Raw genomic sequence first — 26,338 nt, 5'->3', positions numbered from 1 at the left:
TTCTTGCTGCCTTACATTGGCCTTTTCCTACCCTATTTTTAGACAGCAGTCCCAAGAGTATTTAACATTTGCTTTGGCAGCAAGTCTGTGGAAAGAAAACTTTATATCTTATTAAGTAGAAATCTGTCAAATACCAGGTAAGAAGCATCACTTCAAAGGATAATTTCTACCTTGTTAATTCTTTTGTGGAGAAATAAGATAGAAAGTAGCCTATTCCTCATGGGTGAGGAGGAAAGATACCTGAAAAGTTAGTAATATCCTTGGAAATTTAAGTTTCCATCCCATACAATTAGCAAATAGGACAAAGCATTAAAAAACCAACTATGAACATTAGAAAAAGAAATACTCCTTAAAGAGTAGGCACCTTTAAATCAGAGGACTTAAACGTAAGGCATGAAACCATAAGAATTCTAGAAGAAAATGTTGGAAAAAAATCTAGATATTGGTCTAGGCAAAGTATTTATGAAGACCACAATGGCAATCACAGCAACAAGAAAAATAAATAAATGGGACTTGATTACATTAAAAAGTGTCACAGCTAAGGAAATAATTAACATAGTAGACAACCTACAGAATAGAAAATAGTCACAAGTTATACATCTGATAAAGGACTAATAACCAGAATCTACAAAGAACTCAAGCAAATCAGCAAGAAAAAAATCAACCTCATTAAAAAGTGGGCAAAAGACATGAACAGAAGCTTCTCAAAAGAAGATAGACAAATGGCCAATAAACACATGAAAAAATTCTCAGTATGCACTAATCATTAGGGAAATGCAAATCAAAGCCACAATGAGATGGCACCTTACCCCAGTCAGAATGGCCTTTATTAAAAAGTCCAAAAATAATAGATGCTGATGTGGATGCAGGGAGAAAGAAAAGCTTATACACTGTTGGTGGGACTTCAAGTTAGTATAGCTTCTTTGGAAAACACAGTCCTTTGGAGATTCCTCAAAGGACTAAAAGTGGACCTACCATTTGATCTAGCAATGGGTATTTACCCAAAGGAAAAGAAGTCATTCTTATATGATCCACATTTGAAATTAAAGAAAAAAAAAAAAAAAAAAGAAGTCATTCTTAGAAAAGTAGTTAATGTGCTAAAAAAAAAAAAAATCATTTTCTAAAAAAGACACCTGTATCAAATGTTTATTGCAGTGCAATTCACAATTGCAAAGATGTGGAATCAACACAAATGCCCATTAATTCCTGAGTGGATTACCAAAATGTGGTATATCTTTACCATGGAATACTATGCAGTCACGAAGAAGGATGCCTTAATGCCTTTTGCAACAATCTGGATGGAACTGGAGACCAGTATCCTCAGTGAAGTATCTAAAGGATGGGAAAACCAAAACACATGTATTTAGTATTAAATTACAACTAAGTGATGAGCACATATGTGCATAGAAGGAAGTAAAACTCAACAGAAATCAAGCATGGGGCAGGGGGAAAAGGGGTTGTACCTACCTAACAGGGACAATGAACACTGTCTGGGTGATGGGCACACCATGACTCAAGCATTATAAATGCAATCCATCTAACCAAAAATTATTATTCCATAATAATTTGAAATAAAACAACCCAAATAAACCAGATATGTTATCGTAACATTATTTGATGTTGCAACACTAAATATTGCTAAAATTAAAACTGTCAGCCCCTCAGGTCCTAGACTCCGTCATGCCAAGTGTCCTTTACAACACCTTGTAGTCACTGTCAGGATTGCACCTTGCGTCTTGCCATCGTTTATAACCTCATCTCCAATGTCACAAAAGTGAGCATTGCGCCCTCTGTCCACATCTGCCCTCCTCCCAGACTGCGTGGTTATCACTGCCCACCATTCTCAGCCCCGCTGGTGCTGACGGGTCCCTCACATGAGCTCTCCTCCCTTCCAGCCCCTGTTCCCCATTCTCAGCCACCATTTCTCTTTTCCTCCATGGCCAATCCTTGCATTTGTATTTTGGGCCCCATGGCCCTATTCCTTCCCTAGTACCTTACCCTATTAATAATCCCTTCTGGATTTTGTAACTTCAGTCTCTGACTGGATCTTTCCATTAACTTTTAAACACGTTAAAGACTCCCCCATTAAAAATAACTGTCCTCCAGCTCTCATGTGCTGCTCCAGGTCCTGTTGGTATTACCTCCAGATCCAACTCCTTTAGAAACTATCTGGGCTCGCAGCCCATTTCCTCACCTCCCACTTGCTGCCCAATCCATTTAGCCTCTGCCTGTTCTCAACACCTCTCGCTGGAGCCACTGGCTCCCTCTGAGTGGTTCAATCCAGTGTGCTGTCCCTGCCTCACCCCTCCGACCTCAGCATCGTTCAGTGTTGTGGCCACTTGCTCCCCTTTGAGCCTTTCTCTTTGCCCTTGGCTTCTAACCTAACCTTCTTTCTATTTCCTTCCTTTCTCTTTGGCTACTTCTCAGTCTCATCGGCAGATTTATCTTCCTACTTAGCGCCTGAATTTGCACTTCCTAGTCACTGAATTTCCTCTTCCCCTGGTTTATCTCACCTATGCTCAAAGTTTTAATTGCCACCTGTGTTAGGATGACTCACAAATATATGTCTCCTTTAGTCCTGAGATCCAGTACTGGCATACAAACAGACACATCAACTAACCGGAACAGAATAGAGAGCCCAGAAATAAACTCACATATGTATAGTCAATTGATCTTTGAAAAGGGTGCCAAGAATACACAATGGGATATAGTTGTCTTTAGTCAATGGTATTGGGAAGGGTGGATATCCACAGCCAAAAGAGTGAATTGGACTCTGATCTTAAATAATTAAACATCATACAAAATGTATTTTTAGATCATAATAGAATTAATCTACTAATCAATAATAGAAAGCTCTCTGAAAAATCACCAGACATTTGGAAAATATAAACTCACTTCTAAATAATGCAAGTCAAAAAAGAAATCAGTGCATGCCTGTAATTCCAGCTACTCAGCATGCTGAGATGGGAGGATTGCCAGAGCCCAGGAGTTTGAGACAAGCCTGGGTAACATAGTGAGACCCTGTGTTTAAAAAAATAAAGGAAGTCAGAAAGGAAATTTGAAAGTATTTCCAACTGAATGAAAATGAAACCACAGTATTTCAAAGTCTATAGCATTAAATGCTGTATCAGAAAAGAAAAAGGCCTCAAAGTGATGACCTAAGCTTCTACATTAAGAAAGCAGAAAAAGATGGAACAAGTTAAACCCAAAGTAAATAGAAGAAAAGTAAAGATCAGAGTAGAAGTCAATAAAATAAAGTACCAAAAAATACAAAAAATAAATAAGACCAAAAACTAAGTATTTGAAAAGATCTATAAAATTGATAAATATATAGCAACAGTGACAAAGAAATATAGGAGACACAAATTCTAAATAAGAGATATGAAAAGGGGACATCACTACAGACTATAGTTATTAAAATGATAAGTGAATACTCATAATATCAACAATTTAAAAGAAATGGACACATTTCTTAAAAGATAGAAATGGCCAAAGTTCACTCAAGAAGAAATAAATAACTAGATGATGATAGATAATAGTAGATAATAGAATAGTCCTATATTTATGAAAAAAATGGAAACATTACCACAAAAAACACTCTATGCCAGAGATGGCTTAAATGGTGAATTATACCCTACATTTAAGAAATAACAATTTTACACAATCTCTTTTATAAAACAAGAGGAGGAGAACACTTCCCAGCTCATTGTAGTAGGCCAGCATCACCCTTATAGCAAAATCATACATTACAAAAAAACTACAGACCAATATCCCTCAAGAACATAGACACAAGAATCTTTAACAAAATATAGCAGATTGAATCCAGCAAAATACGAAATTGACAATACATCATAACCACTGGCTATGGTTCTTTCCACTGGGAATGCTGGTTCAATGTTGAAACACCAATTAGTGTAATTTACCGTATCAGCAGACTAAAGAAGAAAAACCTATGATCATCTCAATAGATGCAGAAAAAAACTTTGACCAAATTCAACATTCACTTAAGTTAAAAATTCTCAGTAATTAAGAATAGAAAGGAACTTCTCCAATTAATAAATAGCAAAATCATACATTACAAAATGATTAGCAAAATCATTACATGTTCTTGAGGGATATTGGTCTGTAGTTTTTTTTGTAATGTATGATTTTGCTAATCATTTTGTAATGTATGATTTTACAAAGATTTTGTAATGTATGATTTTGCATCTACACAAAACCTACTGGGAATATTATACTTAATGGTGAAGGACTGAATGCTTTCTCCTTAAGACTGGAAACAAAATGTTCTTCTATTCAAGATTGTATTGGGGCCGGGCGCGGTGGCTCACGCCTGTAATCCTAGCTCTCTGGGAGGCCGAGGCGGGCGGATTGCTCGAGGTCGGGAGTTCAAAACCAGCCTGAGCAAGAGCGAGACCCCGTCTCTACTATAAATAGAAAGAAACTAATTGGCCAACTAATATATATAGAAAAAAATTAGCCGGGCATGGTGGCGCATGCCTGTAGTCCCAGCTACTTGGGAGGCTGAGACAGAAGGATCGCTTGAGCCCAGGAGTCTGAGGTTGCTGTGAGCTAGGCTGACGCCACGGCACTCACTCTAGCCTAGGCAACAAAGTGAGACTCTGTCTCAAAAAAAAAAAAAAAAAAAAAGATTGTATTGGAAGTCCTAGCCAGTGCAATAAAAAGACAAATAAAGATGCATGCACATTGGAAGAGAAGAAACAAATAAGGTTGTCTACATAGAAAATCTAAAACAATCTACAAAAAAGCTAGTAGAATTAATAGATGAATTTAGCCACATTACAGGATACAAAGTTAATATACAAAAATCAATTATATATTTCTATATACTAGCAAGTGAAAATTGGACATAGAAATAAAAAAGAGTATCATTTACAACAGTGCCACAAAAACATGAAATACTAAGAATAACTCTAAAGAAAAGATGTGCAAGATCTGTATGCTTTAAACTACAAGGTATGAGTGAAAGGAATGAAAGGAAACCAAATGATTGGACAGAGATGCTGTGCCTGTCGACTGGAAGACTCAATAATGTTAAGATGTCAATTCTTCCCAATCTATTTTATAAATGCAGTTTATTTCCACTAAAAAGCCCAGCAGGATTGTTGCCAAAATTGACAAATTAGATATAAAATATATATGGAAAGAAAAAGAATGAGCAGCTGGGCGCGGTGGCTCACACCCGTAATCCTAGCACTCTTGGAGGCTGAGGCAGGCAGATTATTTGAGCTCAGGGGTTCGAGACCACCCTGATCAAGACTGAGACCCCTTCTCTACTAAAAATAGAAAGAAATTAATTGGACAACTAAAAACATGTAGAAAAAATTAGCTGGGCATGGTGGCATGTGGCTGTAGTCCCAGCTGTTCAGGAGGCTGAGGCAGAGGATTGCTTGAGCCCAGGAGTTTGAGGTTGCTGTGAGCTAGGCTGACGCCATGGCACTCTAGCCCAGGCAACAGAGTGAGACTGTCTCAAAAAGAAAAAGAAAGAACGAGCGAGACCAGCCACACTAGCTCCACTGTTATCTAGCTGTCTGAAACCATTAAAAGTGGAACGCCGATCCAAGGCCACTTCTTCCCAACATGTAGAACTTTCTGCTCTCCCGAGCATGCATGCTGGCAGCTAACAAGACTGCAACTATCTGTACTGATGGCCACTATGCTTTTGGGGTGGCACATGATGTTGTTACGTTCTGGAAACAAAGGTTTTCTGACCTCCACTGGCTAAAAGATAAAAAAAAAAAGGGCAACAAACCATGTCCTGGAATTACTTGAAGCTATCAAAAACCCTAAGTCTTGAGGGGCAGAGCAAGATGGCAGACGAGAAACATCACCAGACAGAGTGTCTCTGTAAAAAAGACAGTTTCTAGAAGAAATTACAAGAAAGAAGCAAGCAGACGAGCATACATCGGCTGAGGGTCGGAAGGAGGGGTACCGGAGACCACATGAGACTGCACGGGAGGAGAACGGGAAGCAGAGACCTCCGGAGCAGCTGGGAGACCAGCGGCAAGGGTAGGTGAAGCAGTTAACTTTCCCTCCCCTGCATCTCGGACTGCTGGTGGGCTCCCCAGCGGGTAGAGAGACCTGTGGACACCAGCCCAGAGATGGCCACTGCCAGTGAGTCTGTAGTGGACGCGGCACCAGGCTCCCAATTCCCTGAGGCACTTCCGTGTGCACAGACCCGAGCCCTGTGGCAGGCACAATATTGCCTCATTCTCCCCTCCCCCGACCCTATACCCGGCCCCCCAGAGAGACAATATAGCCACCAACCCGAGGCACCTCCAGGGAATGGGAACTTTCCTTTGGGGGTCCTACAGCTGACTGAGGGGAACTCAGACTGTGAGCCCCCTACCTGCCAGCCCTCCCAGGTTCTGCTGGCCTAGAGATCCCAGGAGAACAGGGCAGATCCTAAGGCTGAGAGACATCAACCCAGCTTGGGCTCCCTGTGGGTGAATTGGGACCGGCACTCCCCTCCCTGGTGGGGTTGGGGATTGAACTCTGGGGCCCAGAGGTCAGACCTGCGGACCAGATCCCGTGCACTCAGGTCTTGCATTGCCCAGGGCACAGAAGGGATATTTACGAACAGCTTACTAAGGTGTGTGTGCCTTTAAGGGCAGATCAGCGTGCTTGAGGGCAACCCTCTTCCCAAGAGGGGGGCCGTGTGCCTGGCCCAGGCGGCGATCCTGCGCAGGGAACCTCCTGGATGACATCACAGCCAAGGGAGGCCTGGTGGCATGTGGTCTGGCCTGCTGGCAGAGGCCCAGGAGTAGCCGCGGAGTTGGGGAGGGTGGAAAGAAGTGAGGCCCGCTCCAGACTGCAGACAGCCCCACCCCCACACGCAGACTTTCTGGCTGAGCAGGGCCATTCCAGCCCCGCCCTGACAACTTTTCCCGGAAGCAGAGAACAGAACTTTGACCCCTGCTAACGACATTGGTGGTACCTGAGGGAAGGCTGACCCAACCCAGCTCTGCCCAGACTCACTCCCAGACCAGCCCTCACTGAGGGGGAGAAAGGACACACCTGGAAGTCCCAGGGCCCCACCGACCACCTGAGGCACAAGAATGCCTCTCTAGAGTAACAAGAGCTGGTTACAGGACCCAAAAGCAACAGTGTAGCCTGTTCCTCCCAGCAAGCGCCACCTGCTGACAGGGAAGACATTCTGCACACACTTTTATTGCATCTACTGACTTATCATACAGGGTGTGGTGGAATCTCACCCACAAACACCACCTACTGGCTCAGAGAATAAACAGGGAGTGTCATTACCCAACAGAAAACCTAAAGGTAAGAAGCAACAACTGATCCAGATGGGAAGAAATCAGCGAAAGAACTCTAGAAATATGAAAACTCAAATGGAAAACATACCCCCAAAGAGGAACACCAGCCCCTTAGAAACGGACACCAACCAAAATCAGACCACTAAAATGACAGGAGAAGAATTTTGAGCATGGATCATAAGAAAATTCAACAATCTGCAAGAAAAACTGGATAACCAACACAAAGAAAACACAAAAAGACTCCAGGACCTGGGACAATAATTCACTAAAGAAATTGAATCAATGAAGAAAAATCTAACCAAACTCCTGGAAATGAAGAATCAATTCAGGGAACTACAAAACACAGTGGAAAGCCTCAAGAACAGGGTAGATCAAACAGAAGAAAGAATCTCAGAGATTGAAGATAACACCCTCCAACTAAATAAAATAGTCACAGAGATAGAGCAGAGAAACAAGAGAAAAGAGCAAAGCCTACAAGAGATGTGGGATTATGTGAAGAAACCTAATGTGAGGGTCATAAGGTTACCCCAAGGGGAAGAAGAAAACACTCAAGAGTGGATAAGCTATTTGAAGATATAGTAGAGGAAAATTTCCTAGGCCTTAGTAAAAATATCGATATACAAGTTCAAGAAGCTCAAAGGACCCCTGGGAGATTCAATGCAAACAGGAAGATGTCACAGCATGCAGTCATCAGACTGACCAAAATATCAACAAAAGAGGCCCTTCTTTGAGCTGTAAGATGAAAGAAGCAAGTAACATACAAAGGAAAGTCAATCCAAATAATGCCAGGCTTCTCTACTGAAACTTTATAAGCGAGGAGAGACTGGGGTCCCATTCTCACCCTTCTGAAACAAAACAATGCCCAGCCTGGAATCTTATTCCCTGCAAAACTAAGTTTTGTATACAAAGGAGAAACCAAGATATTCTCAGATAAGCAAAGACTGAGGGAATTCACCAAGACAAGACCAGCCCTTCAAGAAGTACTCAAAACAGTGTTACCCATGGATCAGCACAATAAACATCCACGAATATAAATCTACTCAAAACCTAAAGATCAAAGCCCAGAAACCACAATGGCTCAAGAGAGAAAACAAAGCAACAGAGTGCAACCCAACATAATGAACAGAAATCTGCCCCACCTATAAGTTATCTCAATAAATGGGAATGGCTTGAACTCCCCACTCAAGAGACATAGGCTGGCCGAATGGATAAAAACAAGCCAAGTGTCTGCTGCCTTCAGGAAATACATCTAACCTGCAAGGATGCAATTAGACTAAAGGTAAAGGGGTGGATAACAATATTTCAAGCAAACGGAAGCCGAAAGAAAGCTGGCATGGCGGTGCTGATTACAGATAACTTAGTTTTTAAATCAACAAAAGTAATAAAAGACAAAGAAGGTCACTAAATAATGGTGAAAGGTACAGTTCAATAAGAAGACATAACAATTCTAAATATATATGCACCCAACCTAGGTGCACCCAGATTCATAAATCAAACTCTACTTGATCTAAACAAATGGATAAACAACACCATAATAGTTGGAGACTTTAACACCCCACTGACAGCACAGGAAAGATCCTCCAAACAGAAAGTCAACAAAGAGATAATGGACTTAAAGGGAACTCTAGAACAAAAGGGCCTGACTGACATTTACAGGACATTCTACCCCAAACCCACTAAATATACGTTCTTCTCATCAGCTCATGTGTCATTCTCTAAGATTGACCATATCCTAGGACACAAAGCAAGTCTCAAACAATTTTTAAATATAGAAATTTTACCATGTATCTTTTCAGATCACAATGGAATAAAAGTAGAAATCAACCCTAACAGGAACTCTCAGTTCTACACAAAGCATTGGAAACTAAACAATCTTCTGCTGAATGATCACTTCATAAATGAGGAAATCAAGATGTAAATCAAAAGATTATTTGAACTAAATGACAAAGGAGACACAAGTTATCAAAACTTGTGGGACACAGCTAAAGCAGTCCTGAGGGGAAAGTTTATTTCCATAAATGCCCATATCCAAAAGTCGAAAAGATCACAAATAGACAACCTAATGAATCATCTGAAAGAGCTAGAAAAAGAAGAACAGACCAACCCAAACCCAGCAGAATAAGTGAAATCATTAAGATCAAATCAGAACTAAATGAAATTGACAACAGGGAAACCATACAGAAGATTAACAAAACAAAAAGTTGGTTCTTTCAAAAAATAAACAAAATGACACACCTTTGGCTAGACTAATTCAAAGCAGAAAAGAAAAATCTCTAATAAGCTCCATCAGGAACAATAAGGGAGAAATTACAATGGATGCCACAGAGATACAAGATATAATTCATGAATACCACAAAAACCTCTATGCACACAAACTGGAAAATGCAGAGGAAATGGACAATTTCTTAGAAACACACAGCCTCCCTAGGCTCAATCAGGAAGAAATAGAATTCCTGAACAGACCAATATCAAGTACTGAGCTTGCAACAGCAATAAAAAACCTTCCTAAAAAGAAAAGTCCTGGAATAGATGGTTTCACACCCAAATTTTACCACATCTACAAAGAAGAACTGGTGACTATCTCGCAGAAATTGTTCCACAACATTGAGAAGGATGGAAACCTCCCCAACACATTTTATGAAGTGAACATAACCCTGATACCAAAACCAGGAAAGGATACAACAAAAAAATAAAACTACAGACCAATATCCCTTATGAATATAGATGCAAACATTCTCAACAAAATCCTAGCCAATTGAATCCAGGTGCTTGCCAAGAGAATAATCCATCACAAATAAGTGGGCTTCATCCCAGGGATGCAGGGATGGTTAAACATATGGAAATCTATAAATGTAATTCACCATATAAACAGAAGCAAAAATAAAGATCATATGATCCTCTCAAGAGATGCAGAGAAAGCATTTGACAAAATTCAACACCCTTTTATGATAAGAATGCTCAACAAAATAGGCATAGATGGGGCTTACCTAAAAATGATACAAGCCATATATGACAAACCCACAGCCAATATCATACTGAATGGGGAAAAATTGAAAGCATTCCCACTTAGAACTGGAACAAGATAAGGTTGCCCACTATCTCCACTTCTATTCAGCATAGTGCTGGAAGTCCTTGTTACAGCAATCAGACAAGAGAGTGGAATTAAGGGCGTCCAAATGGGAGCATAAGGGATCAAACTCTCACTCTTTGCTAATGACATGAAAACCCCAAGGATTCAACCAAGAGACTCCTTAAATCAATAAATGAATTTGGTAAAGTCTCAGGATACAAAATCAATACACGGAAATCAGATGCATTCGTATATGCCAACAACAGTACAAGTGAGAACCAAATCAAAGACTCAATTCCCTTCAAAATAGCAACAAAGAAAATAAAGTACCTAGGAATATATTTAACCAAGGAGGTAAAAGACATCTACAGGGAGAACTATGAAACACTGAAGAAGGAAATGGCAGAGGACGTAAACAGGTGGAAGAATATACCATGCTCATGGTTGGCAGAATCAACATTGTTAAAATATCTATACTACCCAAAGTGACCTACAGAGTCAATGCAACCCCTATCAAAATACCATCATCATTTTTCACAGATATAGAAAAAATAATTTTACCCTTCATATGGAACCAGAGAAGACAACATATAGCAAAATCAATTCTTGGCAATAAGAACAAAATAGGAGGTATCAATTTACCAGACTTCAAACTATACTACAAGGCTATAGTAATTAAAACAGCTTTGAACTGGCACAAGAACAGGGACATTGAGCAGTGGAACAGAACAGAGAACCCAGATATAAAACCATTCTCATATAGCAAACTAATCTTCAACAAAGCAGACAAAAACATACACTGGGGAAAAGAATCCTTATTCAATAAATGTTGCTGGGAAAACTGGATAGTCACATGTAGAAGACTGAAACAAGACCCACACCTTTAACCTCTCACAAAAATCAATTCACGCTGGGTAACAGCCTTGAACCTTAGGTGTGAAACCATTAGAACTCTAAAGGAAACGTTGGAAATACTCTTCTAGACATTGGCCTAGGCAAAGAATTTATGAATAAGATGCCAAAAGCAATCACAGCAGCAACAAAAATAAATAAATGGGACCTGATCAAATCAAAAAGCTTCTGCACAGCCAAAGAAACTGTCAAGTGATCAAACAGACAACCCACAGAATGGGAGAAAATTTTCACAAGGTTCACATCTGATAAAGGACTGATAACTAGAATGTATTTAGAACTCAGGAAAATCAGCAAGAAAAAAATCAAACAACCCCATCAACAAAAGGGCAAAGGACATGAACAGAAACTTCTCAAAGGAAGACAGAATAATGGCCAACAAACATGAAAAAATGCTCAACATCACTAATCATCAGGGAAATGGAAATCAAAACCACAATGAGAGATCACTTAACTCCAGTGAGAATGGCCTTTATCAAAAAGTCCCCCCAAAATAAATGCTGGCATGGATGTGGAGAGATAGGAACACTCCTACACTGCTGGTGGGACTGCACACTAGTTCAACCTCTGTGGAAAGCAATATGGAGATAGCTCAAAGCGCTACAAGTAGATCTACCATTTGATCCAGCAATTTCACTACTGGGCATCTACCCAAAAGATCAAAAGTTACTTTATGAAAAAGACACATGCACTCAAATGTTTATAGTAGCACAGTTCACAATTGCAAAGTTGTGGAAACAACCCAAGTGCCCATCAATGCATGAGTGGATTAATAAAATGTGGTATATGTATACCATGGAGTACTACTCAGCTTTAAGAAACAATGGTGATCTAGCACCTCTTGTATATTCCTGGATACAGCTGGAACCCATTCTACTAAGTGAAGTATCTCAAGAATGGGAAAACCAGCACCACATGTACTCACCAGCAAATTGATATTAATGGATCAACACCCCACTGGACATATAGGTGTAACATTCATCGGGTGTCGGGAGGATGGGAGGGGGGAGGAAGGGATGGGTATATACAAACACAACGAGTGAGACGTGCAATGTTTGGGGGATGGTCACGCTTGAAGCTCTGACTGAAGGGGGGAGGGGGGCATGGGCAATATGTGTAACCTTAACTCTTATATCCCCATAATATGCTGAAATAATAATAATAATAAAAGCCTAAGTCTTCCGCAATCATTCAAATTCAAGGGGTTAACGAAGGGCAGGGGCGGGAAGCGCGCCGGAAGTCTCAGCGGCGGAGGCGTGACGTACTTCCGGCCAGTAGCCGGCGGCCGCGGTCTGCGCGCGGTGCGGGCGGTGTCAACCGCCAGCCTCAGCGCGGAGCCCTCGGGCGTGGCGCGCACTAAGGATGTCTTTCATCTTCGAGTGGCTCTACAGCGGCTTCAGCAGCGTGCTGCAGTTCCTGGGCCTCTCCAGGAGGTCTGGGAAGCTCGTCTTCTTGGGCTTGGACAACGCCGGCAAAACCACCCTGCTGCACATGCTCAAAGATGGCCGGCTGGGCCAGCACGTGCCCACGCTGCGCCCCACGTCGGAGGAGCTGACGGTTGCCGGAGTGACGTTCACGACTTTTGATCTTGGCGGGCACGAGCAAGCACGCCGGGTTTGGAAAAACTACCTCCCAGCAATAAATGGCATCGTCTTCCTGGTGGACTGTGCAGATCCTTCGCGCCTCCTGGAATCCAAGGTTGAGCTCGACGCTCTCATGACTGATGAAACGATAGCCAATGTGCCCATCCTCATCTTGGGCAACAAAATTGACAGAACAGACGCAGTCAGTGAAGAAAAGCTCCGCGAGGTATTTGGGCTTTATGGACAGACCACAGGAAAGGGGAACGTGGCCCTGAAGGAGCTGAACGCGCGCCCCACGGAGGTGTTCATGTGCAGCGTGCTCCAGAGGCAGGGCTACGGCGAGGGCTTCCGCTGGCTCTCCCAGTATATGGACTGACGTGGGCCGGACAATAAAAGCTTTGCTTCTCTGGTCTGATCCTGTTCACGGCTTTCGCGCGAGCTTTTCTAATAGAACAAGGAAAGCTCTCCAACCACGTCTGGCGTAGAGAAGCCAAGATCTTAGTCAGCTCTGTCATGGCCCAGTGGTGACGTGTGCTCTTCTCCACACTGCGGGGAGGGAACGCTGCCCACGTACAGGTGCGGTCAGGATCCCCGGACTTGAAGCTGGCAGAATTTGCCAGGTAAAACCGTGTGCCATTATGGGGCACCTGGAAAGAGAAACACGTCTCACCACTGTGGTTGATTTCAAAGAAAGTTATTCTGTTTTTTAGAGAAAGTGTTATTAATAGAATTGGTATCCCTCTTCACTTTTTGAGTTCACAATTTACTTGGCCCAGAGTTTTCTATTTTCGTTTTTTAAACTGATGAATGGCATTTAGATACTTCATAAAATTATGAACACATACGGATTGGAGGCCATGGGTCAGGTGGGTGAGTTAGCAGGTGGGGGAGAGACGCTCCCCTGAGCTCACCTATCTCTGTGACTGCCTTGTAGTCAGTGGCATCACCTTGTGCACAGAGACCCAAAAAGGGGCAGAACCCTGGCCTTGCAGTTGCGGCTGGTTTCCGCCGCGGTAAGGTCACCACAGAACGTGTAGTAGATTGTTCGCCGTGGAGGAGTTAATTATAGAGTGGGTTATTGTTATTATTTTTACTTCTAAAGTTATAAAATCCATCCAGAAAAAATAAAATAAAATTCAAGGACACTTAAAAACTGGTACTCATGAGGGCAAAGGAGATTACTTGGCTGACACAGCCACAAAAGCTGCAGCTTCCACAAGGGACCCTCCAACAAGCTCAATGCCCTCTTGAACCCTCTGATGGCGAATTTGCTACAATCAAAAACTGCATCCTTCATGCACACCAGATAGCAGCCCCCCAGATTGAAAAAGCAAATGGAAAACTCAAGGATGTTTTCATAACCCTAAAACCAACCAATGGCATGGGCCCAGCCAGAGACCAGTCTTGCCAGATGGCCTCCAAAATCAAATTTTAGATTATATTTATCCCAGTGGGAACTAAAGAAATGATCTTTTGAGGGAAAACACTACTACTGTATTGATATTACAATAATATCATTATTTCCCCCCAAAGGGGAGGGAAAATGTGTAGATTAAGAGTCCTAAGACATACAACCATATATGTTGTTTGGATTCTGATTTCAACAAAGGTATTTTTAAACATTATGAGTTGAGAAAAGTTTTAAATAGACGTTATATTTTGTTTAGAGAAATTTTGCATTCACAGAAAAATTCAGCAGAAAGCACAGAATTGCTGCATAGTCCCCACCGCCACACATTCATGATCTCACTCATTATTAATACCCCACTCTAAAATGGTACATTTGTTACAATTGATGAATTTATAATAACACAGCATTATCATCCAAATTCCATAGTTTACATTAGGGTTCACTCCTGGTGTTGTATGTTCTATGGGTTTTGACATGTAAAATGACATGTATCTACCATACAGCATCACACAGAAAACTGTCACTGCCCTGAAAATCCTCTGCTCTGCCTATTCATCACTTCCAATCCTCCAGCCCCCAGCAACAACTGATCTTTTACTGTCTCTAAAGTTTTAGAGGTGGAATATCATATAATTTTAATATTATAATAAAGTATGTAGCCTTTTCATATTGGCTTCTTTCACTTAGCATATGCAGTTAAGTTTTCTTCATGTCTTTTCATGGATCGAGCATTTGTTTCTTTTTGCACTGAGTAATAGTCCAATGATGTACCATAGTTTATTTATGCATTCACCTGTTGAAGGATGTCTTGGTGGCTTCCAAGTTTTAGAGATTATGAATGAAGCTGCTATAAACATCTGTATGCAGGTTTTTGTATGGACATAAATTTTCAACTCATGTGGGTAAATACCAAGAAATGCAACTATGCAAGGATCATATGGTAAGAGAATATTTAGTTTTTAAGAAGCTGTGAAACTGTCTCCAAAAGTGGCTGTATCCTTATATATTCCTAGCAGCAGTGAATGAGAGTTCCTATTGCTACATAACCTCTTTGGATTTTTGTCATTCTAATAGTTACTTAGAGGTGTTTCATTGTTTTAGTTTACAACTCCCTTATGACATATGCTGAGCATCTTTTCATATGCTTATTTGCCATCTGTATATTTTCTTTGGTGAGGTGTCTGTTCACATCTTTTACCCATTATTCAATTGGGCAGTTCATTTTCTTATTGTTGAGTTTTAATAGTTCCTTGTATATTTTGGATGACAGTCCTTTATCAAATATTTTTTGCAAATATTTTCTCCCAATCTGTATCTTGTCTTCTCATTCTCTTGGTAGTGTCTTTCAGAGAGCAGAATTTCGTAAGTTTAATGAAATCCAACTTAACAATGATTTCTGTCACCAATGTGCCTTTGATGTTGTATCTTCACAGTCACTGTCATATGTTTTGTATTCTTTCATTAGATGATTAGTCAAGTGCATCCACAGATGGGTCATAGGAGAGGTGTAGAAAAATGAGGGGAGAGCCAGAAGCTCAGTCAAGCAGGTGGGAAGCCAGGAGAGAGAAAGCACAGGATCCAGCGCCAAGTCCCCTTATTGGGGGACAGGGTGGAGAACATAAACAGCTTGTGGCGATTTCACTGGTGCTTTTGAATGTCACTAAGTCACAGGGCAGGGCACACCCAACATGCAGGATCCCCCCATCTACCAGGTTTTCAGGAGTGACATTGCCTGTCCCATATTTGGGTCACCCCTAGACCACCTGCAGAGAAAGATGTAGCCCTTGGACATGCATAGAGCCCCTTTTCTCATTTTATTGTGCAGTGGGAACAGAGGCATTGGGATATGCCAGCCAAATCTGATTGATGGCATAATTGCACGAGCTCCGTTTCCCCCTACACACAGGGCTAGCACTAGCCCAGTGCTCGTTTTTGTCATTGCTGCTAAGACACTTCTAATCCATGTAATCAAATGACCATGGTCCTTGGCAGTACCTGCCCACCAAGGTTTCATTACTTGCAGTCGTGACATTTTGCTACCGAGTCAGTCAAAGCAGGGCACCTCCAACTCCCTCCCATGTGGCAGTGCTAGATCCTCACTCAGTAGTCTGGGGCTCAGGTTTTGTTGGCATCCACTGTGGCCTTAGGAATACTGCTGTAGTTTACCAGGAGGAGGGGGTCGCTGTGGTCTGTGACACAGGAGGTTCAGGATGGCAGATCTAGCACATTATCAGGTTGTGTGTGGTGGCTACAGTTTGGGAGAGCCTGACAGAGACATTGCACTTCCAGGCTTCTGCTGCCACATCCTTGTGGAAAAAGCAGACGGATAGGTTAATGCCCCACCACAACCCCTCCCATATGAGGTGGGGGTTGGGGTGAGTTGGCATAGTGACCCAGTCTGTTTGTTTCTGTCCTGAGGCTACTACTTCTGTGGATTCCTGTTGCCCTTGCTGCTTTACCCAGACCTTTGGTCTCAGTCATCCAGTCTAGGAAGGGGGGTCATGTTCTGAACAAACTTAGTAAGTCTGATAATAGCACCCCCCTGCCCTGAAGGCTCAGATGTCCCCAGTGCCCCTAGAAGAACCCTAGCACCCTGGTATTTCTTGGTCCTGTACCTGTCCTTGTGGGATCCCATAGAGGGGAGACACCCAAGGGAAGCAGACCCCCCAGATTAGAGCCAGATGGCCCTTTGTAGCATAGTGTGGCACCCTGAAGTGCAAACCAGAGTTTATAGAGTGCATAGAGAATATGCACTCTAAAGGGATTAAGAAAGAAGGATGGGCCGGGCGCTGTGGCTCACGCCTGTAATCCTAGCTCTTGGGAGGCCGAGGCGGGCGGATTGCTCAAGGTCAGGAGTTCAAAACCAGCCTGAGCAAGAGCGAGACCCCGTCTCTACTATAAATAAGAAAGAAATTAATTGGCCAACTGATATATATATATAAAATTAGCCGGGCATGGTGGCGCATGCCTGTAGTCCCAGCTACTCGGGAGGCTGAGGCAGAAGGATCACTCAAGCCCAGGAGTTTGAGGTTGCTGTGAGCTAGGCTGACGCCACGGCACTCACTCTAGCCTGGACAACAAAGTGAGACTCTGTCTCAAAAAAAAAAAAAAAAAAAAAAAAAGAAAGAAGGATGGTTGGGAACACTTGCTTAGAGTGAGGTCCCATGGGATATCCAAACACATGACATAGGTAATTCTCAAGGGCAGCTATGATATTCCTGTTGTCCACATGAGTGACATGTATTTGTCCCTTCCAGGTAGAGAGCTGTTGTGATAATCCTTGGCCCCACACAGGGCTCCTTTAATAGTCCGTTCACTCAGCTGCCATCCTCCTGACCAGATGGCAAGGCTGTTGGCAACATCCCATGAATTGGTGAAAATGTAGCAAGATGTGGTGGTAGGGGTGTCCTGCACAGCCATCATCATCACTACTTGGAGTTTGGCCTGTTGAGGGGAACATGTGTGTCCAGTCTCAAAGATGGCCTGATGGCGGACACAGCCCAATGCACCGTCTGCTTTGAGTTTCACAGGCATCCGTAAGTCATGCCATACTGGCGGTAGGCATGTCTCTGAATCTTGAGCTCCAGGTAGCCACAGAGGAGCTAAAGCATCCTCCAGGGTTTGCTTGGTACCTTCTGGTAAACTAGACATCTGTTCATGGATCCTACTGATCCCTGGGGGTCCCAGCTGGGCCCAATCTTAAACATACGATTTTCATTTGAAAATTGAGCTTTATTGATCCTGTCCAATATTATTGACAGGGTTTGTAAACACCCAGTGGAAATGGGAAGTTCATGTCGTGGCATCACATGTGGTGCTCTGGTTGTAAGATGCTAAGTCTTCACCAGTGCCCAGCAGCAAGCAAGAAATTGCCATTCAAAAGGGGCATATGTTGGGTTGTTTCCACATCCTTGTAATAGTGAATTGTGCTGCCATAACAAAACATTCATGGGCAGATGTCTTTATTATTGTTCCTTTGGGTAGATGCCTAATAGTGCTATTGCTGAATCAAATGATATTTCTCTTTTTAGCAATTTGAGGTATATTCAAATTCTTTTCCACAGAGGTTGTACTAATTTGCAGTCCTCGAAATACAAAAAAAAAGGGGGGAGGGCATATCTGGTGGCTGCCTCAGGCAACTTGTGTGTCCAAAGTCTGAGAAGCTGGGCCACCCCAGTGGCAGTTTTCTGTTGCCATAGGCTGCAATCAGCATGCATGGAGGTTGCAACGCCTGTAATTCTATCAGTCTAGTAGGCTCTAGGGGCTTTAAAGGCAGTGCCAAGCTCGTGGCTTATTGAATGGTCTCCAAGGCCTGCTGCAGCAAAGGGCCCTGTTCGAAGTTGGCCTTGGCGATCACCTTCAGTACGGGGGCCACAAGTACACCCAGGTAGGGCACGTGTTTTCTCTAGTACCCAAAGAGGCCTGTCAGCTATTGGGCTTCCTTTTCATTAGTGGGTACCTCCAGGGTTACAATTTTTTGTTTGACTATATCTGGAATATTTTTTTTTTTTTTTTTTGAGACAGAGTCTCACTCTGTTTCCCGGGCTAGAGTACTGTGGCGGCAGCCTAGCTCACAGCAACCTGAAACTCCTGGCCTCAAGCGATCCTCCTGCCTCAGCCTCCTAATTAACTGGGACTACAGGCATGTGCCACCATGCCCGGCTAATTTTTTATATATTTTTATTTGGCCAATTAATTGCTTCCTATTTTTAGTAGAGACAGGGTTTCGCTCTTGCTCAGGCTGGTTTGGAACTCCTGAGCTGAACCGATCCGCCCACTTTGGCCTCCCAGAGTGCTTCTGGGATATTTCTTTGGCTTCCTCCCCAAGTGGCCGTGGCATTCGGCCTGTGACAATCCATTGTTAGTTTCCATGCCCCAGAAGCCTTTTCAACCAGCCAAAGTGGGCTGTTAAATTGTCACAGGGTGGTTTGGAACATTTTCATCTGTAGCAAGTTCTGAATTAACACAATAATGTCCTGTTCCCCACTTAGTATGTGGCACTGCTTTTGTGGAATAATCCACTGAGGCTTGGGAAGCTTAAGTGGCAGGTAGGAGCAGGTTTGCCCCAGTGGTGGGGCTCAAATTATTTTTCTTTTTTTTTTTGAGACAGAGTCTCTGATGCCCAGGCTAGAGTGACGTGATGTCAGCCTAGCTCACAGCAACCTCAAACTCCTGAGCTCATGTGATCCTCCTGCCTCAGCCTCTTGAGTAGCTGGGACTATAGGCATGTGGCCCATGCCCGGCTAATTTTTTCCATATATTTTAATTGGCCAATTAATTTCTTTCTATTTTTAGTAGAGAAGGGGTCTTGCTCTTGCTCAGGCTGGTTTCCAACTCCTGACCTTGAGCAATCCTCATGCCTCGGCCTCCCAGAGCTAGGATTACAGGCGTGAGCAACCATGCCCAGCCAGGGCTTGAATTCTTAGCTGTGAGGGGGCATACCCCCTAAGGTGTTGGTAATGTTTGTTCTGTGTCACAAGCAGCCAAAACATCAATGTGTATAATGCACTCAGGCAGGAACCATGGTCACCAGCACCCGAAATGTCCCCAAAGGCCCCGCCTACAACCAGATAAGCTCCATAAGCAAACAAGCACCAGGGGTCACTACATTCTCCCCCAAACCTCCTGATGTTACCAGTTCAGTTTTTCCCCTGAGGGAGTGTGGGATATTGTCATGTGGGCTCTGATATCCAAGAACCCCAGAAATGTCTGAATTCCTTTTCTTTCCCCTTGTATCTTGACAGGACTGTAGGGCCTTGGCCTCTGGTGAGACCCAGACGCCTCAGCCCTATTCCTAACCGCACCATTCAGCCCAAGACTTTTGAATCTGCCCTGTCCCTTTAACTATCAAACGCACAACTGGGCTGCATAAGAATTCCCTGGTCTTTCTTTATGTCGTGTCCTTTAGAGCAGTGGTCCCCAACCTTTTTGGCAGCAGGTACCATTTTCATGGAAGACAGTTTTTCCGCGGAGCGGGCGCAGGGGATGGTTTTGTGATGATTCAAGCTCATTACATGTATTGTGCACTTTATTTCTGTTGTTATTCCATTGTAATATGTCATGAAAGAACTACACAGCTCGCTGTAGGTTGGGACCCCTGCTGTAGACAGCGAGTCTCCGTCTGTGGAGGCCACGTCACCTGTGTTGGTTCCTGCTCAGATCCCTCAGGGACTGTCTGAGCGCCCCCTCTCCCTCTCAGACGTCTCAGGCTCCATCTGAGCACCCACTTCCTGAGCAGTCTTCTAAATGAGTGATCCAGTCAGGGCCCAGCAACCAGGGGCTCGTGCTCCTTGGCCCCCGTTTCTACATTCTTTTCTCTCTGCCTCCATCCGTGCAGCCAGCTCATTCCCATCTGGTGGGGAGGGGTGTCTTCTGTTCCACTTACCTTTCCTCCCCTTACAACGCCCAGCAGCGTGTCCAGCCCACTGTGCCAGGTTCCTGACGCAGGTTCACTGTGCTCATACGCAACAAGTTACGCTAAGTGGGTTTATTCCTTAGAGACAGGCAGCAGGGACAGCGGGAGCCTAGAGCTCACTGTGAGCTGTTCCGCCATGGCTCAGAAAGCTGCTGGGGATGGGGAACCCTGCCTGTGAGTCCTCCCCTTGCCCTGCAGCTGGGGTGCTTCAGAAAGCAGCCCGCCCAGCAGGGCTGCAGGACAAAGCAGGCTAAGCATGGAAGGGTGTTCTGTTTCTGGAGTAGGGGGACTGGAACAGAGGCTGGGCTGTTCTGGCCAGCTCCCCCTCAACTCAAGGTGTTGCGTTCCCAGCAAATTCTACAGTTGTTCTTGTGAACTACAAATGAGAAAGGGGGAAGAACTGGGTCGGCCACTTAAAGAACTGTCCTGAAGTTGTCTACTTTATCCATTAAAGCCTTTGGCATATTAATCAGTTGTTTTAAATTCCTGGTCTGATAATTCCAACATCTCTGCCATATCACAGTCTGGCTATGATAACTCTGTCTTTTCAGACCGTGTTGTCAATTATTAATGAAATGTACTATTTGGATTGAGTTTCTAATGTTGATCCATCCTTACATAGCTGGGATAATCTGACTTAGTTTTAGTTATAATTATTTAATGTACTTTTGGATTTGGTTTGGCAGGTTTTTTTTGAGGAATTTTGAATTTATATTTGTAAATGGTATTAGTCTGAAGTTTTCCTTTTTTGTGGTATTAATATCTTTGTCTGAATTTTCAATCAGGGTAATACTGGCTTTGTGGAGTAAGTTAGGAAGTGTCTCCTATTTTGGGGGAGATTTTGTGGAGGATTTGTATTAATTCTACCTTAAGTGTTTGCTATAATTCTCCCACAAGGCCATCTGATCCTAGACTTCTCTTTGTTGAGAGGTTTTTGATTACAGGTTCATCCTCTTTATTTGTGATATGACTGTTCAGATTTCCTTTTTCACCTTATGTCAATTTTGGTAATTTGTGTCTTTCTAGAAATTTTGCATTTCATCTAGTTTATCTAATTGGGTCTGTACAATTGTACTCACTTCCAGTACTTTACGGTTTGTAGTAATCTCTCCATTTTCATTTCTGATTTCAGTGATTTGTGTTTCTTTTTGTTGGTCAGGTTTGTTGATCAAAGAAACAACTTTTGGTTTTGTTAGTTTTCTATTGTTTGTCCATTCTCTGTTTTGTTTAGCTCTGCTCTGATTTTTACTATTTCATTTCTTGTTCTAGTTATGGATTTAGTTTCCTTTTCTATTTTTAGTTCTGCAAGGTATTCAGTTAGGTTATTGATTTGAGGTATTTTATCTTTTTTAAAAAATGTAAGCATTACTATTAATAATTTGCCTCTAAGAACCGATTTTGCTGCATCTTGTGGTGGTGTGTACTATGTTCTGTTTAGATTTTCATTTATCTTTAAGTGTTTTCTAATTTCTCTTGTCATTTTTATTTTGCCCCATTTGTTATTTAAGAGTGTGGGCTTTAATTTCCACATATTTGTGCATTTTCAAGTTTTCCTCCTATTAGTAAATTCTAGCTTACTGCATTGCAGCCATAGAAGCTACACTGTATAATTTCAATAATTACAAAGTTATTGAGACTTGTTTTTTGCCCTTACATTGGCCTATCCTGAAGAATGTTCCATGTACATTTGAGAAGAATGTGTAAGCCACTGTTGTGTTGACGGTTCTATATGTGTCTGTTAGGTCTCACTGATTTATTGCGTGTTTCACGCTCTCTGCTTCCTTATTGGTCTGCTGTGTGCTCTATCCACTATCAAAAGATATTGAAGTCTCCAATTATTATTATAGAACTATTTTTTCCTTCAGTGCTGTGAATGTTTGCTTCATATACTTGCTGTTTGATGGTTATATGTTTATAATTACTATATTTTCTTGATGTGTTGACCCCTTTTATCATTATACAATGCTCTTCTTTGTGCATTGTAATAGTTTTTGACTTAAAGTCTACTTGGTCTGTTCTTAGTATAGTCAGTCCAGTTGTCCTTTGGTTACTATTTGTATGAAATGTGTTTTCAGTCCTTTCACTTTTGAACGACAATCATGCATCCCTTAATGACAGGGATATATTCTGAGAAATGTGTCACTAGGAAATTTCTTTGCTTTGTAAATATCATAGAATGTACTCACAGAAACCTAGATGGTATAGTCTACCACACCCTTATGCTATATTGTACAGCTCGTAGGCTATCATCCAGTAGGACATGTTACCATGCCGAATACCGTAGGCTATTATACTACAATGGTAAGTATTTGTGTATATAAACGTATCTAAACATAGGAAACTACAATAAAAACATGCTATAATTTTTTTTTTCTTGAGACGAAGTCTTGCTCTGTTGCCTGTGCTAGAGTGCCATGGCGTCAGGCTACCTCACAGCAACCTCAAGCTCCTGGGCTCAAGCAATCCTTCTACCTCAGTCTCCCAAGTAGCTGGGACTACAGGCATGTGCCAGCATGCCCAGCTAATTTTTTCTATATGTCTTTTTTTTTTTTATTTTGGCATATTATAGGGGTACAGATTTTAAGGTTTCAATAAATGCCCATTTCCCCCCCTCCCCCCAAAAGTCTGAGTCTCCATCATGACCATCCCCCAGATGGTGCACATCTCACTCATATATGTATGTATATACCCGCCCCCCTCCCCCTTCCCACCTGCCCAATACCCTATTACTGTAGTACCTATGTGTCCACTTAGGTGCTACTCAGTTAATACCAGTTTGCTGGAGAATATATCTGGTGCTTGTTTTTCCATTCTTGGGATACTTCACTTAGTAGTATGGGTTCCAGCTCTAACCAGGAAAATATACGGTGTGCTATATCACCATTGTTTCTTAGAGCTGAATAGTACTCCATGGTATACATATACCACATTTTATTAATCCATTCTTGGATTGATGGGCACTTGGGCTGTTTCCACAGCCTTGCAATTATGAATTGTGCTGCTATAAACATTCGAGTGCAGGTGTCTTTTTTGTAGAGTGTCATTGGATCATTTGGGTAGATGCCCAGCAATGGGATTGCTGGATCAAATGGTAGATTCACTTGTATCGCTTTAAGGTATCTCCATATTGCTTTCCACAGAGGTTGAACTAGTTTGCAGTCCCACCAGCAGTGTAGGAGTGTTCCTCTCTCTCCGCAACCATGCCAGCATTTATTGTTTGGAGATTTTTTGATAAAGGCCATTCTCACTGGGGTTAAGTGATATCTCATTGTGGTTTTGATTTGCATTTCCCTGATGATTAGAGATGTTGAGCATTTCTTCATATGTTTGTTGGCCATTCTTCTGTCTTCTTGATTTTCGTGAGTTCTAAGTATATTCTAGTTATCAGTCCCTTATCGGATGCATAGGATGCAAAAATTTTCTCCCATTCTGTAGGTTGTCTGTTTACTTTCATGACTATTTCTTTGGTCCAGCTAATTTCTTTCTATTATTAGTAGGGACGGGTCTCACTCTTGCTCCAGCTGGTCTTGAATTTCTGACCTTGAGCAATCCTCCCGCCTTGGCCTCCCAGGGTGATAGGATTATAGGCATGAGCCACCATGCCTGGCTGCTATAAAAAATGGCTCACCTGTATACAGCATTTACCATCAATGGAGCTTAGAAGACTGGAAGTTGCTCTGAGTGAGTGAGTGAGTGAGTGGTGAGTGAATGTGAAGGCCTAGGTCAAGACTATACACTAGGCCGGGCACGGTGGCTCATGCCTGTAATCCTAGCACTCTGGGAGGCCAAGGTGGGCGGATAACTCAAGGCCAGGAGTTCGAAACCAGCCTGAGCAAGAGCGAGACCCCATCTCTACTATAAATAGAAAGAAATTAATTGGCCAACTAATATATATAGAAAAAATTAGCCGGGTATGGTGGCACATGCCTTGTACTCCCAGCTACTCGGGAGGCTGAGGCAGAAGGATTGCTTGAGCCCAGGAGTTTGAGGTTGCTGTGAGCTAGACTGACGCTACGGCACTCACTCTAGCCTGGGCAACAAAGCAAGACCCTGTCTCAAAAAAAAAAAAAAAAAAAAGACTGTACACTATTGTAGACTTCATAAACACTGTACTCTTCAGCTACATGGAATTTATTAAAAAGTTTTTTTCTTTTTTCAGTAATACACACTGGATGATCATTGTCATGTATGTGGTTCATTGTTCATGAAAACACTGTTATGCACCACATCGCTGTATTTGTGTCTTTGGAGCTAAAGTGAGTTAGCTGTTGACAGGATATAGTTGGATCACTTTTTAAAAATCCATTCTGCATATCTCTGCCTTTTGATTCTAGAGTTTAATTTTTTTACATGGAAAGTAATTACTAATATTTCTACCAATTGGCTATGTATTTTCTGTATGCCTTATATATACCTTTTCCCCTTCATATCCTCACATATGCCTACCTTTTGTGTTTAATTAGAATTTTTGTAATATACCATTTTGATTCCCTTCTCATTTCCTTTTGTGTAAATTTTAAAAGACATTTTATTTGTGGTTATCATGGGCATTATAATTAACATCCTAAATGCATAGCAATCTAATGTAACTTTAACTTCAAAAGCATGTAAAATCCTGCTTCTACACAGATTTGTCCCCCTGCTTTATGTTTTGATACATCTTTATAAAGTGTATGCCCATTATCATAAATTTAGAATGATTGTTTTGGGCATTTGTTTTTTAAACTGTGAAGGAAATAAACATTATTACAAACTGAAATGACAATAATGCTGGATTTTATATTTACCCATGTACTCACATTTACATAAGTTCTTATTTTTTCATATGGCTATGAGTTACTGTCTAGTTTCCCTTCCTTTCAGCTGGCAAACTCTTTATTGCTTCTTGTAGGTCTACTAGTGACAAACTCCGTTTTTTTCTGGGAACATTTACATTTCTCTCTCATTCTTGCTGAATAGTTTTGCCAGTTGTAAAATTCTTGGTTGATAGCTATTTTAATTGCAGCAGTTAAAAAAAGTCACACCCCTGCTTTCTGGCCTCCATGGTTTATGATGAGAAATCTTCTGTTAATCTAACTGAGGATCCCTTGTACTGAGTTTCTTCTCTCTTGTTGCTCTCAAGATTGTCTCTTTGTCCTTGACTGTCAACAGTTCAGTTATAATGTATCTTGGCTGATTACCTTTGGGCTTACAGTTCTTGGAGTTCATTGACCTTCTTGAATGTGTAGATTTGTGTCTTTTATAAAATTTGAGAACTTTTCCACTATTATTTCTTCAGATATTCTTTATGTTACCTTTTCTAGCTTGCTCCTTCTGGAATTTCTATTACAAGTGTGCTGGCATGCTCCATGGTATCCTGCAGGTCTCTTCAGCTCTGTTTAATTTTTCTTCACTTTTTTTCCTTTTTGCTCCTCGAACCAAATAATTTCAATTAACCTGTCTTCCAGTTTACTTATACTTTTTTCTGCTTACAAAATCTGGTATTGAAATCATGTAGTGAGCTTTAAATTTTAATCATTGTACTTTTTAGCTCCAGAATTTCTGTCTGGTGGCTTTTCATAATTTCTATCTCTTTACTGACATTCTGTATCTGCTCACTTGTCATCTCCTGATTTCCTTTACACTGGAATATGTAAAATGGGTGATTTACGT

The 26,338-nt window shown here is 42.0% G+C and overlaps 1 pseudogene; it reads left to right on the top strand.

Moving 5' to 3' along the window:
* The first annotated feature begins 12,552 nt into the window (after positions 1–12,552).
* Positions 12,553–13,272, top strand: LOC142864348 (small COPII coat GTPase SAR1A pseudogene; annotated as a pseudogene).
* Positions 13,273–26,338: the final 13,066 nt, after the last annotated feature.

The sequence above is a fragment of the Microcebus murinus genome, chromosome 25 (genome assembly GCF_040939455.1).
Source record: "Microcebus murinus isolate Inina chromosome 25, M.murinus_Inina_mat1.0, whole genome shotgun sequence".
Classification (NCBI taxonomy): Eukaryota; Metazoa; Chordata; class Mammalia; order Primates; family Cheirogaleidae; genus Microcebus; species Microcebus murinus.
The sequence above is the reverse complement of the archived record's forward strand: the minus strand, read 5'-3'. Positions and strand labels throughout refer to the sequence as shown.